Source organism: Gopherus evgoodei, chromosome 11 (genome assembly GCF_007399415.2).
Source record: "Gopherus evgoodei ecotype Sinaloan lineage chromosome 11, rGopEvg1_v1.p, whole genome shotgun sequence".
NCBI lineage: Eukaryota > Metazoa > Chordata > Testudines > Testudinidae > Gopherus > Gopherus evgoodei.
In genome coordinates, this window is record NC_044332.1 from 59,059,191 (window position 1) to 59,072,555 (window position 13,365).

Sequence of the window (13,365 nt, forward strand, 5' to 3'; positions counted from 1 at the left end):
AAATTGTCAAATATTTTAAAGCACTATTTTTTTTTAGAATAGTGGTCTCTACTAGGCTTAGCATTAGATACTTATGCCAAATTACAAAAAAAAAAAAAAAGGTACTTGACTGAGTTATTTTAAGTGAAAAAATGTGAAACAGTGAAATGAAGTTCTAAAAATTAAAGTCAAATTATTACCTTTCTAGCCATGTTAAATTAGCATTCAGAAGTGACTGTTTTCCAAAACTGAACAATTACAAAAGAAAATGAAATTAGACGGAAATAAAACAAACATTGCAATTATAAAAGAAAAAAGTCATACTTAAATACACTTATGTTAATCAGGCAGCAGGCCAGCTCTAAATAATTGTGCATCTTTCCTTTTTATGTTGGAAAGGGAGGTTTAATGACTGTGAACCCTCTTGTTCCTCCCCCACTCCTTTCTGAGTTAATTTTTGTATCTTTGTGAAGTCAGTTTAGACTGTAAGCTCTTTGGGGCAAGGACTGTGTCTTTTAACTTGTTTAGTGTGCTTGTTAACCCCAATGTACAATGACAGCCTGGTGTACAAATGAAGATGTACATACATATAAACAATGTTTGTTCTAGAAGAGTCCAACCAATCAAATTGGTCAACTTTCAGTTACCTCACTTTTTCCATATAGGCGGCCTTAACATAGCAAAGGGAATGATCAAGACATTTATGTAGGCTTGTTAATAGGTTCCATCATAATGCAATCAGAAAGGTAGGCTACCATCTACATCAAGGCATTCTTATTGGTGTACTAACAATATTTGCCCATAGTCAACAGATAATGTCAATTGATTATTTGACCAGTTAACTGATTGGCTTGCCAAGCTTAATCCTATCATATATCTTATTTATTCAAATACATTGGACCGGAATCTGAACACCCCACCTGAACCCCTTCAAACTGTCAACAGGTTCAGGTCAAAATATGAACATATGGCTCAGACCCATCAGGCCTAGTCCATTGTTAAGGCTCAGTTAGTCTGTCACCATCAACGTTATTCTCTGCAATTATTTTATTAAATTATAAAATTAGATGCATCCCAGTATATTAGCACTCAGTGCCTTAGAATCATAGAATATTAGGGTTGGAAGAGACCTCAGGAGCTCATCTAGTCCAATCTCCTGATCAAAGCAGGACCAATCCCCAACTAAATCATCCCCTCCAAGGCGTTGTCAAGCCAGGCCTTAAAAACCTCTAAGGATGGAGATTCCACCACCTCCCAGTGCGTCACCACTCTCCTAGTGAAATAGTGTTTCCTAATATCCAAACTTCCCCCACTGCAACTTGAGACCATTGCTTCTTGTTCTGTCATCTGCCACCACTGAGAACAGCCTAGCTCCATCCTCTTTGGAACCCCAGATCAGGTAGGTGAAGGCTGCTATCAGATCCCCCTCCTCACTCTTCTCTTCTCCAGACTAAATAACCCTAATTCCCTCAGCCTCATCTCATGAGTCATGTGCCCCAGCCCTCTAATCATTTTCACTGCCCTCCACTGGACTCTCTCCAATTTGTCCACATCCCTTCTGTAGTGAGGGGACCAAAACTGGACGCAATACGAATAGAGGGGAATAATCACTTTTTCTGCTGGCAGTGCTCCTCCTAGTACAGCCCAACATGCCGTTGGGCTTCTTGGCAACGAGGGCACACTGCTGACTCATATCCAGCTTCTTGTACACTGTAATCCCCATGTCCTTTTCTGCAGAACTGCTGCTTAGCCAGTTGGTCCCCAGCCTGTAGTGGTGCATGGGATTCTTCCCTCCTAAGTGCAGGACTCTGCACTTGTACTTGTTGAACCTCATGAGATTTAATTTCATCCAATCCTCCAATTTGTCTAGGTCACTCTGGACCCTATCCCTACCCTCTAGCGTATCTACCTCTTCCCCCAGGTTAGTGTCATCTGGGAACTTGCTGAGGGTACAGTCCATCCCATCATCCAGATAATAATTAATAAAGATGTTGAACAAACCCACCCCAGGACTGACCCCTGGGGCACTCTGCTTGATACCAGCTGTCAACTAGACATCAAGATGTTGATCACTCCCCATTGAACCTGACACTCTAGCCAGCTTTCTATCCACCTTATAGTCCATTAATCCAATCCATACTTTTTTTTTAACTTGCTGGCAAGAATATTGTGGGAGACCATATCAAAAGCTTTACTAAAGTCAAGATATATCGCATCCACCACTTTCCCCATGTCCACAGAGCCAGTTATCTCATCACAGAAGGCAATCAGGTTGGTCAGGCATGACTTGCCCTTAGTGAATCCATGTAGACTGTTCATGATCACCTTCCTTTCCTCCCTCCAAGTGCTTCAAAATGGATTTCTTGAGGACCTGCTCCATGATTTTTCTGGGGACTGAAGTGAGGCTAACCTATCTGAGGTTCCCCAGGTTCTCTTTCTTTTGTTTTTTAAAGATGGGCACTATATTTGTCTTTTTCCAGTCATCCAGGACCTCCGCCAATCACCATGAATTTTCAAAGATAATGGCCAATGCTCTGCCGTCACATCAGCCAACTCCCTTAGCACTCTTGGATGCATTAGATCTGGACCCACAGGCTTGTGCATGTCCAGCTTTTCTAAATAGTCCTTAACCTGCTCTTTCATCACTGAGGGCTGCTCACTTTCTCCCCACACTGTGTTGCCCAGTGCAGCAGTCTGGGAGCTGACCTTCTCTGTGACCTTGTTGTTCCCATTGTCTATTAGCTTCATTTGTTTTATGAACACTTTTTCCGCTGCCATTTACACACTTTGGATGCATACATATCTGGAACATAAGTTGTGAAGTGTTACATATTGTTGATATTAAGCACTTTAATTGTATAGGTATTTAACACTTCCTTTGTTCACCTCATTATCATTTTTCTCAAGCTGAGACACTTATTAACAGCCCATTCTGTAGCATGCATAGACATCAAATCATTATAACAATAGACATACGGCAGACTAGGAGTGTGACACTAATTAAGTAAAAAAAAAAAACCCTTCAAATACAAATAGGTTCTTTATAACTAATGAAGAATGACCATCCACATGAGACATTCATTTCTTAGTTCAACAGTCATAAAACACTGTGTTTAGTGTGTTGTATTAAATCACCAGAAAATTAATTAACAAAGCCAGTGTCAGTGTCTCAGAACACAAAGAATATTAACTATTTTAGCTTTCTGCAAATGGAGGGAGTTCCCCCACCCCTTTATGATCTTCACTGATAATTTTGCCTTATAAAAATGACTGGACAACATGCTTTGACAAAACTCCCTCTTGTGTGGTTAGTAAAGGATGTGCATGAGTATAATAGCTACCTTGCCTTCTAATGTTTTTGTTTGTGCCTGAACTTAGTGTAACTAAATTAGCCTTCCTCATTTTTAGTGACTAAGATGAGGAACTGGAATTCTACTTCTTTTGGCTATAATGGTAAGTTTTGGCACACAAGTTGAAGCTGAGGTCATTGGGCAAGTGTGTAAAATTACTAAAATTGATTGAACCATAAGAATGTTATACATTTTCTAGTTAATTGTGATTAAAAAAAAAAGTAATGACCACATATGTGAGGGTTTTGGTTTTGGTTTTAATCAAAGTCACTAGCAAACTCAGTTTTGTAAGATATATGTTCCTAAAATTGGAGCGAGGCTTATATTAGACATTCAAAAGCAGAGCTTCAAATGAAGCCTGTCACATCCAACTGCAACCTCCTGTGGCTTCTTAATTATGTCTTTCTTTCAATATACTAAGCTATTTTCTCCAAGACTATGGATTTCTTATTAGCAGCATTCACCATTGAAGTGTGGGTTTCTACTTGTCCCTTTATAAGATAATGGCATTTCCTTCTAGCCCATGTAACTTCACTAGGTAATGATGTTGCTTGTTTTGGCAGATTCAGATGAAAAATTTAAGGATGAAATTTAGAAACTAATGAGACTCGATATGTTGGATCTTGAAAACCTTTACTTCAAGATTTGTTAGGCAGATAGAAAATAGCATCAATAAGGGCAAATGCAAAACTGAAGGTATGTACATGTAGTTAGGTCAGAGGACCACAAACTGTGGGAACATTTGGGGAGGGCATGGCTGGGGCCCAGGCCAGCCCCCATTGGGGGCAGGGAGGGAGTGACACCTGCTACACTTGTGGCCGTGGCCATGGCCCCAGCTTCCATTCCCGCATCCGGGGCCCTAGCTTCTACCCAAGTCCCTGCCGCTGGATCCAGCTGTGGCTCCAGCCTCAGCCCCCTTACTCTTATCTGTGCCTCCCCCCTCCTGGAGCTGTGACCAAGCTCCCAGCCCTGGCTCCTGAGAGTTGGGGGCAGCGAACAGGGATAAGGGCGGGGGCGTGAGGTAAAAAGTTTGGGGACCATTGATTTAGGTATGTATAGTTCTCTTTGCAGGATACCTTTTCCCAGTACCCATGTTTACATATAACTCCAGAATTTTATACAAAATTAAGTGAGAAAGAATGCTTCACTAGATTCACCCAATATCAGTCTGTCATAAACAGATAGTTAAGGGTTAATGTCTCTTTTACCTGTAAAGGGTTAAGAAGCTCAGTAAACCTGGCTGACACCTGACCAGAGGACCAACAGGGGGACAAGATACTTTCAGATCTTGGTGGAGGGAAGTCTTTTGTTTGTGCTCTTTGTGGTGCTGGTTTTCGCTCTCGGGACTGAGAGGGACGGGACATCAATCCAGGCTCTCCAAATCTTTCTGAATCAGTCTCTCATGTTTCAAACTTATAAGTAATTAGCCAGACAAGGTGTGTTATGTTTGTTTTCTCAACTTGTAAATGTTTCTTTTTGCTGGAAGGATTTTACCTCTGTTTGCTGTAACTTTGAACCTAAGACTGCGGGCGGGGGGGGGGGGGGAGCCTCTAGTCTATAGGAATCTGATTACCCTGTGAAGCATTTTCCATCCTAATTTTACAGAGATACTTTTTACCTTTTTCTTTCTTTAATTAAAGCTTTCTTTTAAAGAACCCGATTGATTTTTCCTTGTTTTAAGATCCATGTGGATTGGATCTGGACTCACCAGGGATTGGTGGGGTAAAGGAGGGGGATGGTAAATTTCTTCTTGTTTTAAGATTCAAGGGGTTGGATCTGTGTTCATCAGGGAATTGGTGAAATCCCTCAAGGCAACCCAGGGAGGGGACGAAGTTTTGGGGGAACAGAGAGTGCCCCAGACACTCGAATTCTGGGTGGTGGCAGTATACCAGAGCTAAGCTAGTAATTAGGCTTAGAAGTGTCCATGCAGGTCCCCACATCTATACCCTAAAGTTCAGAGGCGGGGAAAGAAACCTTGACACAGTCCCATATATATGTCACAAGGGTAAAGGAAATACAGGTTCTTATCTCAGTTAGGGAGAATATAGCATCAGGTTTTGACCACAGAATCACAGACGTTGTAGGACTAGAAGGGACCTGACCGGTCACCTAGTTCAGTTCCCTGCACTGAGGCAGGCACTAAACGTTTTCTGAACCATCCCTGACAGGTGTTGGCTGAATCTTTGCTTAAAAACCTCCAATGATGGAGATTCCATAACCTCCCTGAGGTATTTGTTCCAGTGCTTAACTACACGGAGAGTTAGGAAGTTTTCCTATGTCTAATCTGAAGCTCACTTGCTGCAGTTTAAGATCATTACTTTCAAAAACCATGTACAGAAAGAGAAGAGCTTGCCAGAGCCTAATGAAGAAGTGGGGGACCCATCCTTGTGTAGGATGTGCCCAAAACTCCGAGAAAGGATGCATTTTTTACAATATATTTGTTAGAGCAGTTGCTTTAATGCACATGATGAACTCAGTAATAGATGGAGTTCTAAAGGTTCAGAGACCTGGTTTAAACTTACACCCAAAAATTCAGATGCTTATCCAAATCTGAGCAGTGACTAGAGTAGTCTCCCTGGCTTTTACACTGCCTGTTTGGCAGCTCACTTTGTTTCTTTGTAGGACTGTTGTCATTTAAAAAAAAAAAAGAATCATGATTAATTACATGATAAAAAATTAATTGTGATTAATCACGCTGTTAATAATATAATGCTGTTTATATAAATATTTTTGGATGTTTTCACTTTTTCAAATATACCGATTTCAATTACAACACAGAATACAAAGTGCGCAGTGCTCACTTTGTATTTATTTATTTTGTATTATAAATATTAGCACCCCATAAAAATAAAAGAAATAGTATTTTTAAATTAACTTAATACGAGTACTCTAGTGCAATCTCTTTATCATGAAAGTTGAACTCACAAATGTAGAGTTATTTACAAAAAATAACTACATTCAAAAATAAAATAAAATAATGTAAAACTTTAGAGCCTACAAGTCCACTCAGTCTTACTACTTGTTCAGACTAACTAGTTTGTTTACATTTGCTGCCTGCTTCTTGTTTACAGTGTTACCTGAAAGTGCAAACAAGTGTTTGCATGGAACTGTTGTAGCCAATGTTGCAAAATATATACATGCCAGATGCACTAAAGAGTCATACATCCCTTCACGCTTCAACTTCCATTCCAAAGGACATGCATCCATGCTGATGATGAGTTCTGCTCGACAATGTCCAAAGCAGTGCAGATTAATGCATGTTCATTTTCATCATCTGAGTCAGATGCCACCAGCAGAAGATTTGATTTATTTGTTGGTGGTTCTGGTTCTGTAGTTTCCACATTGGAATGTTGCTCTTTTCATACTTCTGAACCCATGCTCCACACCCCGTCCCTCTCAGATTTTGGAAGGTACTTCAGATTCTTAAATCTTGGGTGGAGCGCTGCAACTATCTTGAGAAATTTCTTTGTTTTTTTGTCAAATATGTAGTGAAAGTGTTCTTAAAACGAACAACATGCTGGGTCATCTGTTTCAGAATGCAGGTAAAACATGCAACAGCAGACATACAATTCTCCCCAAAGGAGTTCAGTCACATTTTTAATTAACACATTATGTTTTTAATGAGTGTCATGAACATAGAAGTAAGTCCCTCGGAATGGTGGCCAAAAGCATGAAGGGACATATGAATGTTTAGCATATCTGGCATGTAAATACTTGCAGTTCCGGCTACAAAAGTGCCATGCAAATAGCTGTTCTCACTTTCAGGTGACATTGTAAATAAGAAGCAGGCAGCATTATCTTCCGTAAATGTAAACAAACTTGTTTCTCGTAGTGATTGAGTGAAAAAGAAGTAGGACTGAGTAGACTATTTGTAGGCTTTAAAGCAGGGATCAGCAACCTTTGGCATGTGGCTCTCCAGGGTAAGCACCCTAGCAGGCCGGGCCGGTTTATTTACCTGCCGTGTCCGCAGGTTTGGCCAATTGCAGCTCCCACTGGCAACATTGTTTTGTTTTTGAGTGCAGTCATGTAACAAAAATAATCTACATTTGTAAATTGCGCTTTCATGATAAAGAGATTACACTACAGTACTTGTATGAGGTAAATTGAAAAATACTATTTTTGTATCATTTTACAGTGCTAATATTTGTAATGAAATAATATAAAGTGAGCACTGTACACTTTGTATTCTGTGTTGTAATTGAAATCAATATATTTGAAAATGTAGAAAAACATCCAAAATGTTAATAAATTTCAATTAGTATTCTATTGTTTAACAGTGCAATTAAAACTGCAATTAATTGCAATTAATTTTTTTCTGTTAATCACATAATCAACAGCCCTTGTTAATTTCTTTTTCTTTACATGCCGTTTTATTTCAGATTTTACAAATGTAGATTTTACCTGCGCTTAGGTTATCAACCTCTGTCCCTTGTTTTTTCCATATTCTGCATAACCTACAAACCTCTTCTACTGCCACTCATATTCTTTTGAGGTGATTCCATTCCTCTGCAATTGATGACAAATCTGTCCTGCACTGCTTGCACAAACTTCTCTGTCACTCCTCCCCTTAACTTCACCAACTTTCATCTTGTTTCTTTTGAGCTTAATTCCCTCCTTGTCCAACACACTACCACAATCTTTGCCACAAGTGTCTTGTGCTGCAGTGCTCTCATCTTGCTAGGTATCCCTTTGCAGTCCATAAATTAACTCCACTGAGGTTTCCTCATCCATGTTATATCACTTTGGCTTTTGTTTCCACCACTGAGAGCACTCTGGATATCCTGTATGCTAAACTTTTAAACCACCAAAAGCTGGCTAGCACGAAGATGTGTAGCATTGTAAAAATGAAACACACGGAGGAAGAGAATGGCATTTCAACACCACTGGTAAATAATGAACAAAGGAGACTGCTAGTAACACCAGGACAAGTTTTCACCTCTCTTTCATTTATCTTGAATGAGGCAAGCTCCTTTTTGGTGAAGTTCCCAACATGTGATCCTAAAGTGGTACCTAAAACAGATTATAACCGAGGAGGAAGAGGTGAGAAATGCAGTCCAGATAATGAAGAAAGGCAGTAGAACATGATAAAGTAATGGCAGACCTGATGAAAGTCTTGGCCAACAGAGGCATAAAATGGATGAGCAGAGTGGTTAAAACCATATGGTTAGACAAGAGAATACTGAAAGATGGATGTAAGTCTGTCTTAGTCCCAATGCATAAAAAGGGAAGTATTCATGAATATGGAAGCTATTGAGGGATAAAGTTGCTATTGCATGGGATGAAGATACTGGAACTCATCTTGGATGCTAGGATTAGGAGTGTGGTGGAATCACCCCTCAAACAAGAATAGTTCAGCTTCCGGAAAGGATGAAGAACCACAGATGCCATGTTTTTAAGTTGTCAGATGATAGATAAGAAGCTAAAATACCAGCAGTATGTCTTCTGGCTTTTATAGACCTGGAAAAGACATACAGTAAAGTGTATGGAAGGATGTTCATGCTGGAACTGAGGAAATATGGAGTGTCTGAAGATTTAATAATTGTGCTGAATGCCATATATAGATCACCTAAAAGAGTAATCCAAATATGTTGTGGAATGACGAACCACTTAAAACTGCAAGTCTGACTGCATCAGGGTTCCACCGTCAGTCCACTATTGTGTATCATGTTGACAGGCTATGTTGGAAGGTAGATCCCAGAAGGAAAAGATGAGAAGCTGTTGTATGCAGAAGACATAGCATGCCCAAAAGAAGACCTTGAGGAAATAGTAAACCAGTAGTATGACCAGTTAAGTGGGCATGGGATGAAAATAAACGTGATTAACACTGAGGTTATGTGGGTCAGTAGAGGTGCCAAAAGAAAACTAAATATACAGGTTATCTTTGAGACCTCATGAAGGACAGGAGAGATTTCAGAGGACTAGAAAAGGGCAAATATAGTACCCATCTATAAAAAAGGAAATCAGGATAAGCCAGGGAATTCATAGATTATATTAGGATTGGAAGGGACCTCAAGAGATCATCTAGTCCAACCCCCAAATGGCTCATTCAAGGTTTGAACTCACAAGCCTGAGTTTAGCAGGCCAATGCTCAAACCACTGAGCTATCCCTCCCCCCATTATAGACTAATCTGCTAATTGAGGAAATAATCAAACTATCAATTTTAAGTAACAGTCAACATGGATTTTTCAAGAGCAAGTTATGTCAAACCAACCTAATATCCTTCATTGACAAGGTAATAAGCCTTGTGGATGGGAGGGAAGCAGATGATGTGATATATATCTCAGCTTTAGTAAGACTTTTAATACTGTTGCACATGACCGTCTCCGATACAAACTAGGGAAATATAGCCTAGACAAACTTACTATAAGGTGGGTGCTCAACTGGTTGGAAAGCTGTACTTAGGGAATTGATATCAGTAGTTCACAGTCACACTAGAAGGGCATATTGAATCGGGTTTGTCCTGTGTCTGGTTCTATTCATTATTTTCATAAATGTTTGAGATAATGGCATAAAGAGTACGATTATAAAGTTTGTGGATACCACACCAAGCTGGCAAGGGTTGCAAGTACTTTGGATGACAGGATTAGAATTTGAAATGATCTTGACAAATGGGAGAAATGGTCTGAAATAAATAGTATGAAATTTAATAAGGACAAATGCAAAGTACTATACTTAGGAAGGAATAGTCAATTACAGAAATACCAATTGGAAAATTACTGCCTGGGAAGGGGTACTGCAGAAAAGATCTGTGGATTATAGTGGACATACACTAAATATGAATCAACGATGTAATATTGTTGGAGAAAAAAAAGCAAACATCTTTCTGAGATGTATTAGCAGGAGTGTTTGTAAGCAAGACGTGAGATGTAATTTTTCCATTCTACTCTGAACTAATAAAGCCTCAACTGGAGTCCAAAGGAGAGCAATAAAAATGATTAATGGTATAGAAAACATGACCTATGTGGAAAGATTAAAAAAGTTGGGCTTGTTAAGTCTGGAGGGAGAAGACTGAGGGGGGATATAAGTCATCAATTACATAAAATGTGGTTATAAAGAGGAGGGAGGAAAATTTGTTCTCTTTAGCCACTGAGGACAGCACAAGAAGCAATGGGCTTAAACTACAGCAAGGGAGATTTAGGTTAGACATTAGGAAAAACTTTAACAGTAAAGGTAATTAAGCACTGAAAAAAATATTAGGGAGGTTGTAGAGTTTCCATCTTTGGAGGTTTTTAAGAAAAAGAAAAGACACACATCAGTCACGGTTGGTCTAGGACATACTTAGTCCTACCTCAGTGCAGGGACTGGACTAGGAGACCTATCAAGGTTTCTTCCAATCCAACATTTCTGTGATTAATGGAAGCTGACTGAACTAGATAGACCAGTTCAAATACATTGGTGGCTGGGTTATGAAAGGTGGTGCGCTTCAATGTGAGGTACAGTCCAGATTAGGAAGTGCTGGAAGAGCGTGGAGTAACATCTCAGGTGTGTGATAAGCATATACCACTCAGACTAAAAGTCCAACTGAATAGAACAGTGTGCCCTACAATGTTGTTTGCTACAGAAGCACGGGCAGTAAAGAGACAGCAGGTTCAATACCTACAATTGTTTGTGATGAGCTGTCTTAGAGTGAAAAAAAGAGTTACATGAAAGGACAGATTTTGAAGTGAAAGCATTAGAATGGAAGTTGAAATCCATGATTTGGCTGATAAAATCCAGAAGGCAAGGCTTCTCTATTTTGGACATATACAGAGGATGAATGAAGAAGACCTGTAAGAACATAAGAATGGCCATATAGACTCAGACCAATGGTCCATCTAGCTCAGCATCCAGTCTTTTAACAGTGACCCATGCCAGGTGCTTTAGAGGGAAATTATTGAGTGATCCATCTCTTGTCATCCAGTCCCAGCTTCTGGCAATCAGAGGCTTAGGGACACCCAGAACATGGGACTGCATCCCTGACCATCTTGGCTAATAGCCATTGATGGACCTATCTTCCCTGAATGTTTCTAGTTCTTTTTTAACCTTGGTAAAAATAGTATGGCAGGAGAGAGTGGTAGGAAGCAGACATCAAAGAAACCCGAGGACATGATACATGGATTGTATCAAAGAACATAGTAAGCAGGTGGAACTCAGTGCTACCTCAGATGGATTAGGTTGGCAGATGCTTGTACAATTACTCGACTCCAGATGGTGGGCTAAGGGGAATAATAATAATACTGAGCAGGAAACCTTTTGAAAAGGGGGTACTTGTAAGATAGTTTTTGCTCCTGGTTGCACTGGAAATACCCCAAGTACAATCCTTCTGGTGTTGTTGTGACATTTCCAGTTCAGGTGCAAATGCAGGAAATGCAATAGCAACAAAGTAAGATAATGAAGTAAAAATGAACCTACCTTTTTAAAATCTCACTAAAAATTTATTATTTTTATACTTAGGTTCATGTCAGGTCTTTCTTTACCTATGATGATGTGCCCCATCCTACAACTGCTTTTATATATCTATTTATTGATTCCTTATGCCAATCTCATCATTGTAGAATAGTATCTAAACACCTTTGACAGAATATCCAGTTACAAATGACCTCCTGATAACCTAGTCTGATTTCCTCCCTTCTTCTGCAGGCCATCTTTGTTCCAAGTTTTTTCCTTTCCTTTATACCTTCTTTCTCCTTCTCCTCTCTTCTACTACTTATTGTTTACCCTCTTTCATTCTCATTCTGTTCCCTCTGCATGTTCTTCAATATTCTTTCCCTTTTATTTCTATTGGCAGTGATTGGAATATTAAGATCAAGAAGTGAGTTTCATTCTTTGCTCTGTAGGCAGTGGGGTCTGATTCCAGATGGGAACAGTTTCATAGTTCCAGTGAAACTTAATTGTCATTGGATAGAAAGGTTTTAGAGAGGCATTATCTTAAGTAGTTTAGCAGAGTGTTATGGAGTCCTCAAAAATTGGAACTGGCAACTATATCTTCACAATATTTCCCCCTTCATGTCAACATCAGCCACAAGCTTCTTCCAACTTGAGTCTCAAACTGAACATTAATTCCTAGGGACAAAATCGTTCTGTAACCACAAAACATCTGTCATTCTAAGTCCACACAAACACACATAATTGGTGGGTTTTGGATGATGAGACTACACTGTCATGCTGCAGTCTGGAAAAAACACCTACAGTCTGTAGAAAGATTTCCTCTGTCTTTGTTTGCCTTTTATTTGTCTGACTCTGTGCAATCTTTCTGTTTCCCCCACCTCTCTCTTTTGGCTACTAGATACATTGAAATATGAGATGAGCTCTATGGGATAAAAGTTTTCCCCAAAGATAAAACCCATTAGTGCAGCTAGAGCCATTAAAATGAACCACTCAAGCAATTCCAACATCACCAGTACCCATTACAGTAGAAAACTTTATTCACAATTTGAAAGGATTTTTAAAACAAATGTGAACTGAAAAGTATAAACCAAGGCTACCAACAAGCTACAAGTCTGTTCATTATTTCCTCACTTACATCAGGGAGAGTTGAGACAGTAATCTGAACCTGACCTACAGAAAGCAGTGATAAGAGAGAAAACAAAGAGCCAAAGAAAAAAATGTACGTGTTTATTGGAGAGTATCAATAGCACTCTGTATTAAAGGCTTTGAAAGATTCTTCACACCTCAAGAATTTCAACAATGGTTTAATGCTGGGTTTCCCCAAGTCCCTGAGCCCTTAGTTCCTTCTATCAGGCAATGGTGACAGCACAGAAAGGCCACAGGAAATAGCAAGCAACTACAGTGTATTAATGTGTACAATATATTCATGGGATGTGTTTTGCACACTGTTAAGCCTTATTATGAAGTCGTTCTCATATATGTAATACTAATAATGCTAAAACATAGTAGAGGAATATAGTCACTGGAGCTCAGTTGCCACTACCATGCTCGTCTACCTTTGCAGATACTGTTATAAAGTCATTAAGAGTAGAGTGCCAACACAATGTTATAAACCACCTTTCTCTAGTTAATTTGAAGGGTCATTTACCTGGAAGGACTTAATTATAG